Genomic DNA, 13,612 nt, shown 5'->3' on the forward strand with positions numbered 1-13,612 from the left:
CACCTAGGCCGGCAGCGGGCTGAGCAGGGCCTGCGGCCGGGACCCTGGCTGGCAAGTGGCTCAGCCCACTGCCACTCAACCTGCTGCCAGTCTGGGGTTCAGTCCGCTGGCGGCTGCCAGCGCCGCTCAGTCCGCTGCTGGTCTGGGATCCCAGCCCTGCCCACGTAGAGTGGGTACCTACCTTCTCCCTCGTTCGAGCCCATTCTCTTCCTCTCTCTCTGCACTGAGCTGAGGATGGGAGTGCACTGAGCACAGGGCTGGGGGTGAAGGAGCAGGCTGGGGGTTGGGGTGCAGGGTCTGGCCAGGAGCTAGAATGAGGGAGGGGGCTCAGGGTTGGGGCAGGAGGTTTGGGTGTGGAGTGCTTACCTGGGCAGCTCCCATTTGGTGCGAGGGGTGCAGGTGGGAATGTGGGAGGGAGCAGGAGCTCCTGTTTGGTGCTCAGGGTGGGGGGTGCAAGACTCAGGACATGGGGTATGGGGGGGATGCGTATGTGTGGGGAGTACTGGAGTCAGGGCTGGGGTTGTGCAGGGGTCAGGGCAGAGGGCTGGGGTGTGTGGGGGGTGCAGGGATCAGGGCAGGGGGCTGGGGTGTGTGTGTGTGAGGGGATGTAAGGGTCAGGGCAGAGGGCTGGGGGTGTGGGCTGGAGTCGTGGGGGTGCTCCCAGCCCCCTGCCCAGAGCAGCTCATGGCAGGGGGCTGGAGGGGATATGCACTGATTCCACCCCCCTTCCCCAAGACCCCATCTCCACCTCTTCTCCGCCTCCTCCCCGGAGCAGCAAGCGCGCTGCAGCTCCGCTTCTCCCCCTCCCTCGCAAGGGCCATCAGCCGATTGGCGGCAGAGAGGAGGGGCAGGAACGCAGCACGCTGGGGGAAGAGGCGGGGGGAGAGGGGAGCTTGCCTGCCCTGCAGCAGCAGCCAGCAGGACCAAGCTTCTTCATCCTGCCGGGGGGGCGGGGCGGAGAAGAGCGGGCCGGGGCGGGCAGGATTTTTAATGGCACGCTGCTGCCTGCCGGGGTCCCGGCCTGGGTTCAGCAGCAGGCTGAGCAGGGCTGGTGGCTGGGACCCGGCAGGCAGCAGTGTGCCATTAAAAATCGGCATGCGTGCCATAGGTTGCCGACCCCTGTACTAGAGTTTAGATAGTATGATCCTAATTTTCAATTTAAAAGCACAGCAGTTTTTCTGCATAAACACTATAGCTATTTTTGGCTGCTTTAACAGACACCACTTTCATAAAAGCGATTTCATATTAGGCTTAGTCTCCATTTTCCAAAGTAACTGCAAAGTTTGGTAAATTTGCCCCTAGCATCGAATTTCGTTCATCTGCAATGAGCATCTAGTATCCCACATCCAGCTATACTCATGTTAGGCCAAAGTTAACTTGGATAAATGTGACATTGCTTTATATTGGAATGATAGCTAAGTAAGTAACGAAAGTTCAGCGGACCTGAAGAAGAGCCTGTGTAGCTTGAAAGCTTGTCTCTTTCACCAACAGAAGTAAGTCCAATAGGAGATATTAACTTAAGAGACAAGTTGGATGAGGTAAATGAATAAGTCTTCAAGGTACTGAAAGTTACAAGAACACTGTCAAAGTATGTTTCATAATTTTGAAAATAATCCCCTTTTCATCCTATACGTTTATGATCACCATGAATCTTGAACAGGAGATTTTCTTTAATTATGTTTTCTTCTCTATCACATATAGTTTGTTATTTAGAATTGCCTAAGAATGCTAATATGCTAACAATTTACAAAGAATTATATGGGCTTTTCAAATAGACAAAATAGAAAAAAAAAATTGAAACTCCAAATTTGGGGTCCATCAGTCTGGAAAGAGTCTCTTTAACTTGTACGTGCCAAAGTCTACAGTGTCTCCAGATTTTCCTTTACTTTTATCTTCTTCATTTCTGGCTGATGACTGGATGATACTCCCTCTGAAATGTCACCTAAAAGAATTGCTGTTCAGTGACATCAGATGCTCACATTCAGAAGTTGAATGCATTTCCTATAGAAACCTGATGCCCAGCAGATAGGAGTGAAAGATGGTATCAGGAATCAAACTCCAGCTTCTTGAATGATAGTGGAGACTCACTGTACCCTTAATACCAGTGATATTTTCAAATGAAAAAAAGAAAAATCTCATTTGCCTCTGCATGTTTCCTTATAATCTGGCAGTGAATAGCTCAAGCTACGCAATGGGAATTTCTGTGCTCAGCACCTCTCAAGATGAGGCGCTCTGGTTGTTGGGGAACTACAGTCTAGAAAAGGAATTTTGACTCTCAAAAATTTCTACTAAAATATTAACTGTTTTAAAACTTTGTATTCTGGAACCAGATAATTTCCTAATATTGTCCTGGAGACTTGGAGTTTAGAATGCATAACCATCTGAAAACAAGATTATTCATCTAGTATTAATCTACAGGGAATGGTCTGCTTATTAGAGCCAACAGGACTCTCAAAAGTAGTGTAACTGGATATAAATCTATTGGTAAACACATATTAGTAAACACATATATTGGTAAACACATATATTAGGGCTGTCAATTAATCGCAGTTAACATGCAATTAACTCAAAAAAATTAATTGCGATTAATCGCAGTTTTAATCGCACGGTTAAACAATAGAATATCAATTGAAATTTATTAAATATTTTTGGATTTTTTCTACATTTTCAAATATATTGATTTCAGTTACAACACAGAATACAAAGTGTACAGTGCTCACTTTATATTATATTTGCACTGTAAAAATGATAAACAAAAGAAATAGTATTTTTAAGTTCAACTCATACAATACTGTTATGCAATCTCTTTATTGTGAAAGTGCAACTTACAAATAGAGATATTTTTGGTTACATAACTGCACTCAAAAACAAAACAATGTAAAACTTTAGAGCCTACAAGTCCACTCAGTCCTAGTTCTTGTTCAGCCAATCACTAAGAGAAACAAGTTTGTTTACATTTACGGGAGATAATGGTGCCGGCGTCTTATTTACAATGTCACTTGAAAGTGAGAACAGGCTTTCGCATGGCACTTTTGTAGCTGACATTGCAAGGACGTGCCAGATATGCTAAACATTCGTATGCCCCTTCATGCTTCCATGTTGATGATGCTCGTTAAAAAATGTGTTAATTAAATTTGTGACTGAACTCCTTGGCGGGAGAATAGTATGTCTCCTGCTCAGTTTTACCTGCTTTTTGCCATATATTTCATGTTATAGCAGTCTCGGATGATGGCCCAGCACATGCTGTTCGTTTTAAGAACACTTTCAATGCAGATTTGAGAAAACACAAAGAAGGTACCAATGGGAGATTTCTAAAGATAGCTACAGCACTTGATCCAAGGTTTAAGAATCTGAAGTGCCTTCCAAAATCTGAGAGGGATAAGGTATGGAGCATGTTTTCAGAAGTCTTAAAAGAGCAACACTCCGATGTGGAAACTACAGAACCCGAACTACCAGAAAAGAAAATCAGCCTTCTGCTGGTGGCATCTGACTCAGATGATGAAAGTAAACATGCGTCAGCCTGCATTGCTTTGGATCGTTATCGAGCAGAACCCGTCTGTTATACCTTGACACCTCAATATACACCACTGTCATGTAATTAGGATATGTCTTATACAAAGTATGCCTTGTGAGGTGTCATTCTAAAAGTCTTGATTTGCTAGACAGATTGTACGTGCTATTGTATGTGGATTGTATGTGCTATTGTCGTGTGTGAAGTTATGAAGTTTGGCTATGTATGTGATGTGCTGCTGAAACATGTCCTGAGGTTGTAAACACCCACAAGCAGCCTTTCAGGTACGTCCGTAAAAAGGCCAAACAATGTTAATGGCTTATTGAGGAAATGAACACAAGCACAAGGATTACCCCAGGAACTGTATACAACAGAAACCTTTCAGAGATAGCACTACACAGTGTGAACTGTTTGACTCAGGTCACAGCAAAAGAGCTTTCCAGAAGGTGGGGAGAAGATATAAAAGGGGGGAAATGACATTATGAGGGGACCTCACTCTCCCTACAACAACACACCTGGAAACACCTGAGGAGGAAACAAAGACTGAACTGTGGGAAGTGATGGTCCCAGGCTAGAAGGATTTTTAGCTTGTGTATGAAAACCTGGAAAAGCAAAGGCAACTTGTGCCTTAAGAATCTGCCACCTTGTTTATCACTCAGGGTGAGAATTTGCTAATTTATATCTTACCTATCTAGTGTGTTAAGCTCAGTTAGCGTTTTTTGTTTATTTACTAAGGTAATCTTTTTTGATCTGTTTGCTATCCCTTATAATCACTTAAAATTTACCTTTTGTAGTTAATAAACTTATTTCTTGTTTATAACATAACTCAGTTTGTGCAATTCATATCCTGGGGTGGGTGGGGGGCAAGAAGCTGTGCATCTCTTTCTCCACTTTGAGGGAGAGGCCGAATTTTTATGAGCTTGCACTGTGCAGATCTTTCTATACTACAAAAGACAGTATTATTTAGGGTTTATCCCCCAAAAGAGGTGTGCACGTGAGTGCTGGGTGAGTCCTTTCACACAGAGCTGACTTCAGTCTGTGTCTGCAGCTGGGTGTGGCACTACCTGTGTGTGTGTGCTGCAAGAGGCCGGAGAGCCTAATTCAGCAAAACAGGGAGATCCGGGCTGGTGGAGCAGCAGAGGCTCAGTGAAACCCCAGTACATCAGGTGGCATCCCGGACGGGGAAGGTCCAACCCGTCACACAATCATCGGCATGGACGCATGTTCTCTGGAATTATGGCTGAAGCATGAAGGGACATATGAATCTTTAGCGTATCTGGCACATAAATATTTTGCAACGCCGGCTACAACAGTGCCATGTGAACACCTGTTCTCACTTTCAGGTGACACTGTAAGCAAGAAGCAGGCAGCATTATCGCCTGTAAATGTCAACAAACTTGTTTGTCTGAATGATTGACTGAACAAGAAGTAGGATTGAGCGGACTTGTGGGCTCTAAAGTTTTACATTGTTTTATTTTTGAATGCAGTTTTTTGGTACATAATTCTACATTTGTAAATTCAACTTTCATGCTAAAGAGATTGCACTACGTACTTGTATGGGGTGAAATGAAAAATACTATTTTTTTTGTTTTTTATAGCAAATATTTGTAATAAAAATAAATATAAAGTGAGCACTGTACACTTTGTGTTATGTGTTGTAATTGAAATAAATATATTTGAAAATGTAGAAAACATCCACAATATTTAAATAAATGGTATTCTATTACTGTTTAACAGCATGATTAATTGCACAATTAATCTTTTTAAACGCGCAATTAATCTTTTTAGTCACGCAATTGCGATTACTTTTTTTAATCGCTTGACAGCCTATATATATAAAAAAACATTGGACAAATCTGATTCATGATTATGCTGCTCTCTCTGGGATAAACTCTCTCTATTAGTCATTATTTCACACTGGATATGGGATATCTTTGTCACACATAATATCCAGAGGATGCACTTTTTTGGAAAGGAAGCATAAAAACATAATTTCTTTTCAAAGTTGGCTGCTTACTTTTATTCAGACCCCACCAATTTTGAGTATTATCCTAGTAGAAATACACAGAGAGCACGCTGGCAGGTACTTTGCCTTAGGCCTTGTCTACGCTACTGTGGTAAGTCAACCTAAGTTATACTACTTCAGTTACATGAATAACGTAACTGAAGTCAGCGTAGCTTAGGTCGGCTTACCACAGTGTCTACATCATGCTGTGTTGACGGGAGACACTCTCCCGCTGACTTACCTTACTCTTCTCAGAGTACCAGAGTTGACAGGAAAGCACTCTGCCCTTGACTTAGTGGGTCTTCACCAGACCCGCTAAATTGACACCACTGCATCAATCACAGCAGTGCCGATCTACCAGTAAGCGTAGACATGGCCTTAATACACATTACTAGAGCAGATGCATTTTGGTTGCTTGCTATTCTACATACCACTTCTGTTTTCCAAAATGTAGACTGATGATTCAAAGTGAGAAAACCCCCCCCAATGTTACAATTACATTAAGAAAGAAACATGTTAGAAAGTTGTCTTGCCATGACATATGTATAATTCTATATATTTAAATTAATGAATTTAATATAGAATCTCAATTAGGAACAGAAGATTTGCCATCGTGGATCAGTTTAAAGGTGCATCTAGTTCAGTATCCTGTCTAACAGTGCCAGATGCTTAAGAGGAAGGTGCAAAAATTCCTCAGTAGACTGACGTGGGATAATCTGCCCCTCACAAAAAGTCTCATTCTGATCAGTAATATTTATAGACTGGCTTAAGCCCTTAAGCATGAGCTTTAATACCCCTTCCAAAATTTGTTAGCATTAATTATAACAACTCTGGATATACTTGTAATCCATTTCAGTGTCTAACCCCTTTTAGCATTTGCTAAGAACTTGGCCTGAACAACTTCATGTGGCAATTTCCTTTTATCCGTTTTTAATTTGCCACCTTTTAATTTCATTTTCAAAATTAAGAAAACCGTACGTAAATCTTAAGATGGGGCAATGAAAATAAATACACTATTTTAAGAACACAAGCAGAGCTACCAATTAAATGGATCACTTGAAATATCAATCTCATGGGGCTTTGTCTATCATAACACTAACGCCTCCATACTTATTTTATTCTTGCAATATTCCCAATATTCTTGCTTTTATTTCTCATTTCCTTCCTTTCTTTTTCATTTTCCCTCTCAACTTTTCTTTCTGCTCTTTGTTCAGCTATCTCCCTTCTTTTACCCACCTCAAGGAAGAAACATGTTTGTCATTAATCACTACAGTTACAATATATCAAACTAACTGGAAACCCCTGAAGATCATAGGAGTATGCTCAATTGACATTAAATACTCAAATCTGCTTTTATGTGGTCCAGATTTAGATTTTCAGAAATGCTAAAAATCTTGAGTGACAAGGTGGATGAGATAGTATCTTTTGCTGGACCAACTTCTGTGGGTGAAAGAGACATGCTATTGAACTACAGAGAGCTCTTCTTCAGGTCTGGGGAAGGTATTGAGAGTGTCACAGCTAAATACAAGGTGGAGCAGCTTGTTTAGCATAAGTAATTAACATATGTTTTAAGGGACCATTCAAAGTGAAGTGGTCAGTTAACCCTTCTGCAGTCATTCATAGGTCAAAAAAGGAAGGTTAGTGGGTTACAGATTGTTGCAATGTGCCATACATCCAGTGTGTTTATTAAGACCATTATTTTGAGTGTCCAGCAAAGCTATGAATTTAAGCTCAGACGCTTGTCTTTTGAAGGTATTGTGCAGGTTTCATTTGAGGACAAGGACTGAGAGATCAGATACATTGTGTGAAAAGTGTTCACCCACAAGTGACATGGTGTTTGTCTTTGATTGTTTTTCTGAGGGAGTTGATTTGGGAGCATAGTGTCAGATGTGTTAGTTTAACAAATTTCTGAATCTGAATCCATCAAAAAGAAATTAGGTACCAATGCATAGTAGTGATGGATTGGAGTAATATTGGAAAAATCCCTATAGAAATAGATAGGTACATATAGAGTATTTCATACAATGAATTGTCATTTGAATGTCAGCTACTAGGCAGATATCTAAAATATTAAGCCACCTTAGGAACTTCCAGTTCTGTGCATACTTGCTTATTCTGTCCCCTCTATTTCCATAATGCAGATTGCTAAACTCTCATAACAATACAGATGCATAAGACATAATTTTCAAAAATGTAATTTTCTCCATAATAAAATTGTGGAAGACCAAGTTTATAAAGGAAAAAGCTTTTCAGATTTCTTTATAAAAACAAAAAGATTGGCAGAATTATAGTGGGATTTTAATGCTTTTATTGGCCTGCACAGATTTAAAAGTGGTCAAATACACTAATTCTGGATAGCAATGCCATATGGAATAATAAACTGACAGATCACAAAAGCTATATTTACAAATATGCACTCTATATGTCGTTTCATACATTTTTTCCATGTTAAGAATTTTTCAGTGAATTGCACAAAGGATGGATATTTTTATAGATCAACAGATTTGCTGTTAGTCATGAATTTTACAGTACCCTAATTTCTGCTTAATAAGTAGTTTACCAAATTTAAAGGGCAATAAAAATAAACTTGTTCAAATCCTGGCAAGGATGTAAGTGTAGAGAATGAAATAATTTCTCAGCTGGATCCTTTTTCTGAAACTTCTGGAGCTAAAGTAACTGTAGAAATTATTATAATATAATTTACTTCTGCAGGAAAACAATTATTAATCTAAAATATTTGCAGTATGAGAGAACAAAGGTGAATGACATAGTTGCTATTATTTTGTGTGTTTTAACAGTTGATTTCTGCATACTTGGAGATGGGACAGGTGCTAGAACTGGCTTAAGTAATCACTGTTAGCATTTATTTCTCCAACTGCAGTACAATGCGCAAAATTCAAATTAGAGGTGAGCTATTGGGGTCAAAAGTCCTTGATAAAATGTAGCTCAGACAATCAGAAATGAGAGAATTGTGCGCCCTGGAAATCAAATGTAATAGAAGGTAATTGGGATGATTTAACTGATTACAAATAAACACAAAAAAGATGTCACTAGTCATTGCAGGTTACTTAACCCCATTAAAAGGTTAGGTATATTTAGTTATCATGTATCAGCTTTTGTCTCCAGTGCAGTCAATGGATTTGAAAGGGATCAGATCCTAAACTTGTATAAAAGGTTGTAAAATTGGTTAACAATGATGCAATTTTCACATAAGCGACCCAAAAATGTAAATCAGGGATTGAGTGTTTAGCACCATTAGATTCCTTTGTAAATCCCACCCTAAATGATAATACATATATAATGAATATCTAAATTGGCTAAGTAAACATGCAGATGTTTCTGATACTGTTACTAAAATAAAGACTAGAATAAAGACTCCTGACGTTCTAGAATTTACTCAGTTCTCTTCAGAATATTCTTTTGTAGATTTCCAGTTTTATAATATCTTTTAGTTTTGTAATTCCAATAAAAATAAATATTAATTTGATTTAAATAATCAAAAAAATTGTGAAATACCCTATAGAATAACTAGTAATCACTAAGAGACTGTTGTTGCAAACACATGAACAGCTGAGTAACTTCATGGGAGTAGTCATACTGAGTTCATTGTAACTACTAATGTAAATAAAGTATTTCACATATGTAACTCTTTGCAGGGTTGGGCCCTAAAATTGATGGAGAATTTTATTTAAATTCTGGAGCATCATTTGTTCAGTATACAGTTGAGCTATATTTATCAAAATACCAAATAGATATAGCTGAAGTGTAAAATAAGGGGAGCTTCCTGTAATGACTTCATTTTAACCCACCCCATCATCTTAGAAGCAATGAGACTATCTGCCAGATGTTTCTATTGTGAAACAATGATTTAGCATCAATAATTTAGCTGACACCTGGAGATACTGGCATAAACAATGACTTTTTAAAAGATGATGCAGTTCTAATTTAGGAATCACTGTTTCATATGTTTTCTATGTAACTTTCATTGAACAACTGACAAATTTATGCACATTGGCTCTAAAGTTTTATTGCACTCAAGATGTTAAAACTGAAACGAATGGTTAAAAAAAAAGAGATTTAAAGAGAGACCAAATGTCCTCAGCTTTTATTTATGGGATATTTGAATATCAGATTGTAACATATCAAATTTTAGGATCAAATTCTGGTCTGATTATAATATATAATAATAATATATCTCGTTGCACACAAACTAACATAGGGCACTGCTCATAGAAACACCATAGTACAAATATTTAGGATCAGATTCTTCATGACAAATTTCTATGTAAGCATACATATTAATTTGGATGACTTTCAAAAATCATACCCTTGAAAACTGTAGCAATACTGTTAGAATTTGTTAAGTCAACAACATATCATAATGGGCTAAAAGACTATCTTCAGAAACTTTTATGAACTACTCCTACATAATTTATTCATAGTTATGATACTATATCATATACTTAGCCTACAACCTTTTGCTAAGCGGAGGCTAAGAGATGTATAATATTATTGCACAGACTAAACACTAAGGTAAAAGGCAAGAAATACAGCTTATTGTGTAAAGTGTGTGTGTTCAAAAAATTAATAACTTGTATCACTTACTAAACAAAAAATAGGTAAAGATTTAAATACATAGTACCATGTATGAGAAGCTGCTACTGTATTTTAAAAATACCCTCACATTAGTTATAAAGCTAAGTTTTTTCTAAACGATACTCACTAGACAATGCAAAAACAAATAGATAATTTACTCTTATTTTTTAAAGGATACCATACAAACATTAATTCTGGTAACTGAATGGCTTATCCCAGAAAAAATAAATAGTTGATTTTACAGAGAGAAATGTAGTTTAGAGTATAATAGAAAAACTTAAATTGGCCAAAAAAGATGAGAGAAAATGGTGAGATGGGTGAGGTAATATCTTTTATTGGAACAACTTCTGTTGGTGAGAGAGACCAGCTTTAGAGCTGAAGAAGAGCTTGGTGTAAGCTTGAAAGCTTGTCTCTCTCACCACCAGAAGCTGAAGATACTACCTCATCCACCTTGTCTCTCTAATATCCTGAGTCAACAATGCTACAACAACACTGCATTCAGAAAAGATGGGCAGAATAGGAAACTTTACCAATGCTTGCCTGAAAATTTCCTTTTTTTGAATAATAAGGTCCACATATGTGCTACAATGGGTACTTCATCCTGCTTGCAGCTTAGGGGCAGAACCAGACCTCTCAGTCACTAGCAACAGGAGAACATGAAGTTCCCTCTAGTTGAGACAACTTCCCTGGCCAGGATAATTCAAATCTAATTTTTTTAATTACAGATGGTGTTACATACTTGGAGGAAAAACATCCATTTCTCCTACTGCAGAGCATAATAAAGTCTATCTAATGATTACGAACTTAAATCCTTGGATATCAATTTCCATCTCTGTTCTGGATGATCTGGTTTTCTGCAGGATGAGACTGATCTGTGGACCTTATTACGTGAAGAAAGGACATTTTCAGGTAAGCATGGATAAATTTTTCTATTCTTTGTGCTAAGGTCCACAGATCCCTTACATTGGGATTTTCATAGCTGTCGCTCTCCAAGGTGGGAAACAGGATCATTAAATATGGACATCCAAAAAAAGGCACATTATAATTACATAAATAAATATACACACTCTGTTAATAATAGCAAGTGTTACTGGCCTTGCCTGTAATATACATCTTCCTCTGGGCATTAAGGTGTGGAGAATACATCTGCCAAAAGAAAGGAAATGGCACTGGCTAAGATTGGATGACCAATATGCAGAATTTGGTGAACAAATGACTATCTAGCAGATCTCAGTACTGGAGTCCTGACTGCTCTGACCTGAGATTGCTAGTGCTCCTAAATACTGCTTAACCAAAAGAAGAATATGTCTTGGATTTCCATAGGGAATTAATGCTATCACAGTTGGGAGAAGTATGTGTCTGAATTAAAAGTACAATAGTGGGTCATTTGAGAAGGTTCCGAACTTCAAATTTAAAAACCTTATCTGATTGTAGATAGTAGCCACTGGGAAGCCTACTCTAATGCATAGGACATATAACAACACCTCCTGTGGAGGCTCAAACTGGGTAATGCAGCAAGGGGCAAAATGAGATTCCAAGGTATTTTATGACTTGCAGGGTTGGAATAAGGTTGATGCCCTAATGAAGCATTTGCGATGTTTACAAAACTTCATTTTCTTGAATATGCTGAGAATGTTGTACTACAGAGACGTGACTTTTTTACTTTGACACTCTAATCCATCCACAATAAAGCACTCCTGGTGGGAAGGAAGGTTACTTACCTTATAGTACCTGGAGTTCTTTGAGATGCATGGTCCCGATGGGTATTAATTGTTGATGGGGATGTGCACCATGCATCTGAGAATGGAAAATATTTCAATCGCAGTGTTTGTTGGTCCATGCCTACATCCTACACCTCCTTGTACTCTGAACTGAGAGTATAAGGGATGGTGTGAACCAACCGCCACTCCAGTTCCTTTCTACAGTGAATCAAGTGAGAAACCGAGCAGAGGGGAAGGAGGGTGGGTCATGCAGTATCCACAGGGGCCACATACCTCAAGGAACTCCAGTTACTATAAGGTAAGTAACTTTTCTTTTTCAAGTGCTGGTCCCTATGGGTATTCACTGTTGATGACTCCCCAGCAGTGCATGTTGAGGAGGAGGGCACGAGGAAGTGTTCTGCACTGATTGTAGGATCACTGAACCAAAGGAAGCATAGAATCATAGAATATCAGGGTTGGAAGGGACCTCAGGAGGTCATCTAGTCCAACCCCCTGCTCAAAGCAGGACCAATCCCCAATTAAATCATCCCAGCCAGAGCTCTGTCAAGCCTGACCTTAAAAACTTCTAAGGAAGGAGATTCTACCACCTCCCTAGGTAACGCATTCCAGTGTTTCACCACCCTCCTGGTGAAAAAGTTTTTCCTAATATCCAACCTAAACCTCCCCCACTGCAACTTGAGACCATTACTCCTTGTCCTGTCCTCTTCTACCACTGAGAAAAGTCTAGAACCATCCTCTCTGGAACCCCCTTTCAGGTAGTTGAAAGCAGCTATCAAATCCCCCCTCATTCTTTTCTTCTGCAGACTAAACAATCCCAGTTCCCTCAGCCTCTCCTCATAAGTCATGTGTTCCAGACCCCTAATCATTTTTGTTGCCCTTCGCTGGACTCTCTCCAATTTATCCACATCCTTCTTGTAGTGTGGGGCCCAAAACTGGACACAGTACTCCAGATGAGGCCTCACCAGTGTCGAATAGAGGGGAACGATCACGTCCCTCGATCTGCTAGCAATGCCGCTACTTATACATCCCAAAATGCCATTGGCCTTCTTGGCAACAAGGGCACACTGTTGACTCATATCCAGCTTCTCGTCCACTGTCACCCCTAGGTCCTTTTCCGCAGAACTGCTGCCTAGCCATTCGGTCCCTAGTCTGTAGCTGTGCATTGGGTTCTTCCGTCCTAAGTGCAGGACCCTGCACTTATCCTTATTGAACCTCATCAGATTTCTTTTGGCCCAATCCTCCAATTTGTCTAGGTCCCTCTGTATCCTATCCCTGCCCTCCAGCATATCTACCACTCCTCCCAGTTTAGTATCATCCGCAGATTTGCTGAGAGTGCAATACACACCATCCTCCAGATCATTTATGAAGATATTGAACAAAACCGGCTCCAGGACCGACCCCTGGGGCACTCCACTTGACACCGGCTGCCAACTAGACATGGAGCCATTGATCACTACCCGTTGAGCCCGACAATCTAGCCAACTTTCTACCCACCTTATAGTGCATTCATCCAGCCCATACTTCTTTAACTTGCTGACAAGAATACTGTGGGAGACCGTGTCAAAAGCTTTGCTAAAGTCAAGAAACAATACATCCACTGCTTTCCCTTCATCCACAGAACCAGTAATCTCATCATAGAAGGCGATTAGATTAGTCAGGCATGACCTACCCTTGGTGAATCCATGCTGACTGTTCCTGATCACTTTCCCCTCATGTAAGTGCTTCAGGATTGATTCTTTGAGGACCTGCTCCATGATTTTTCCGGGGACTGAGGTGAGG

At 39.9% G+C, this 13,612-nt stretch overlaps 1 protein-coding gene across 3 annotated transcripts in view; it reads right to left on the reverse strand.

The window, feature by feature from the left end:
* The window catches only part of SBF2 (SET binding factor 2), a 555,773-nt gene that overhangs the window by 25,545 nt on the left and 516,616 nt on the right, over nucleotides 1-13,612 (reverse strand). The window lies entirely within an intron of this gene.

Source organism: Chelonia mydas, chromosome 6 (genome assembly GCF_015237465.2).
Source record: "Chelonia mydas isolate rCheMyd1 chromosome 6, rCheMyd1.pri.v2, whole genome shotgun sequence".
Taxonomy (NCBI): domain Eukaryota; kingdom Metazoa; phylum Chordata; order Testudines; family Cheloniidae; genus Chelonia; species Chelonia mydas.